At 38.5% G+C, this 2,150-nt stretch overlaps 1 pseudogene; it reads right to left on the reverse strand.

Moving 5' to 3' along the window:
- On the reverse strand, nt 1–537 carry LOC149265464 (tubulin beta-1 chain pseudogene; annotated as a pseudogene).
- Nucleotides 538–2,150: the final 1,613 nt, after the last annotated feature.

A 2,150-nucleotide genomic window follows, 5' to 3' on the forward strand; every position in this document is an offset into this window, starting at 1 on the left:
CTAGCATTCTTGAGCTGATTCTTCATCATCATAGTATTCATCATCCTCTGCACTAACGTCCTGATATTTCATGTATTCAGACACCAAATCATTCATGTTGCTCTCTGCTTCAGTGAATTCCATCTCATCCATGCCTTCACTAGTGTACCAATGTAAGAAGGCCTCCTCCCTCCTAAATATGGCAGTGAACTGCTCGCTCACTCTCCTGAACATCTCGTGAAGGGACGTTGAGTTCCCAATGACCGTGGATGACATGGACAAACCTTTTGGCAGGATATCACATGCACTGGATTTCACATTTTTGGGGATCCACTCCACAAAGTAGAAGGAATTATTTTTCTGAATATTCATCATCTATTCATCCACCTCTTTGGTGCTCATCTTGCCTCTGAACATCGCAGATGCAGTAAGGTACTTGCTGTGACGTGGATATGCAACATACATCATGTTCTTGTAATCGCACATATGTTGTGTCAATTCCCGAATGGTGAGGGCTATTTTATACTCATCCTTCCAACCAAGAAACCTTACCTGCATTGTAAGATCCAGACTTTGAATAAAGAGGCTTGGGAAAGCGTAGATCCATTGATTAAGTCTGCAAAATTGAAGGAGGGCAGAGGAAAATAATTGTGCTTAGCAGAAGAAAATTAAGTTTGAAAGTTGAAACAATCATTCAAAATTCATGTGGCCTCCGCCCGCAGAGAGGAAATTGGGCAAAAGCTAGGCCTGACATTATAAGTTGAAAAAAAGGTAAAAAGAGGAAAATAAAAAACGCTCCTCCTACCATACATTTCTTTTTCTTTTATGTGGCAACTATACAACTCCTTTGATAGTGAGGAATTATTATAGATAGCATCGAGGTGGATTGACAATATGGTAGGAAGGGTAGGTTTCACACTCTCTCCACCAAATTTCAAATCCCCAATGAGACTTTGGCCCATTGTGATAAAGCTAGAAGGGTAGATGCCCCTCAAATAGAGGTGCACTCCACTGTGCCTTGAGACACCTCAACCCTTGCTAAGTCACAGGTTATTGGCATACATGGCTTTTGGGTTGTTGAATATACTCTTAGGTTATAGTGCATCCAGTTGGTTTAATATCAAGTCTAGCCTAGGTCATTATAATGAGTTACCGATTCCCATGGTTCAAAAAAATGAATTAATATATGCAAATTATATATAACAATAAAAAGGAAATGAGAAGGAGAATCCCCATATAGTACTCCCATCCAAATGATAAACACCCCATTATAAAGCCTTCACAACATATTCTTTGCAAGAGATTCCTACAACTATCCAACAACATTAAATCCATGAAAAAATTAGGCCTCTCATATGATAGAATGATACCTCCAATCTTATGTTGAGATTGAAAAATTCAAATAAAATGTAGCCCAAGGGGAGACCTCCTTCATCCAAAAATTCTCCACCTTTATAATGGTGAGGGAGATCACCTTATAAAGTGAATATCTTCTCTTATACAACAAAATGTTATATTTTAACTAACTCCATGACAAGTCAAAAAAATATTATAGTGATGGAGTAATTAGATCCCTCCTAAATTTGTGGTGGACCACATTACAACATGTGGAAACTAGCCCTTCCTCACAATTAGCTCCCATCCAAAAATAGTAGTAATATGCCCCAAATAATGCTCTTTAAGGGGATGCACCACCACATATAGGCATCAAACCAAGTCAAATACATGTTTCCACATTGAATGCACCCTCTAAAGCTATGCATGCATCCAACCACTATGCATCTCTGAATTCCAAGGTAATCAACACCATAGATTTTTTTTTTTTCTTTCTTTCACGAAAGTTGATAAACTTATGATGCAGGAGCATCCAACACCCCTAGACAAAGGGAGGAATCCAAGGCAAGAAAACGTGGACCAGGGGAGAAAAACAAAGAAAAATATGTTTTGAAGCAAATAAAACGGATTTAAAGGATGAATTGGATAAGTCTCTCGAAGACTTGTTACTATTGTTATCCGCCATGTGTTGTAATTAGAGCTTTAAGGGCTTTTTGTTAGAGGGTTGATCAGATCCTTCATAGTGATCTGATCCAACACTTATATTATATATATGTGATTGAACCTGTGCGTTCAAGGGGGACAGAGAGCATAGAATAGGAAACTGTGCAAGCTGA

The sequence above is a fragment of the Pinus tabuliformis genome, chromosome 6, assembly GCF_031772625.1.
Source record: "Pinus tabuliformis cultivar Carrire ecotype Pingquan chromosome 6, CPIR1, whole genome shotgun sequence".
Taxonomy (NCBI): Eukaryota; Viridiplantae; Streptophyta; class Pinopsida; order Pinales; family Pinaceae; genus Pinus; species Pinus tabuliformis.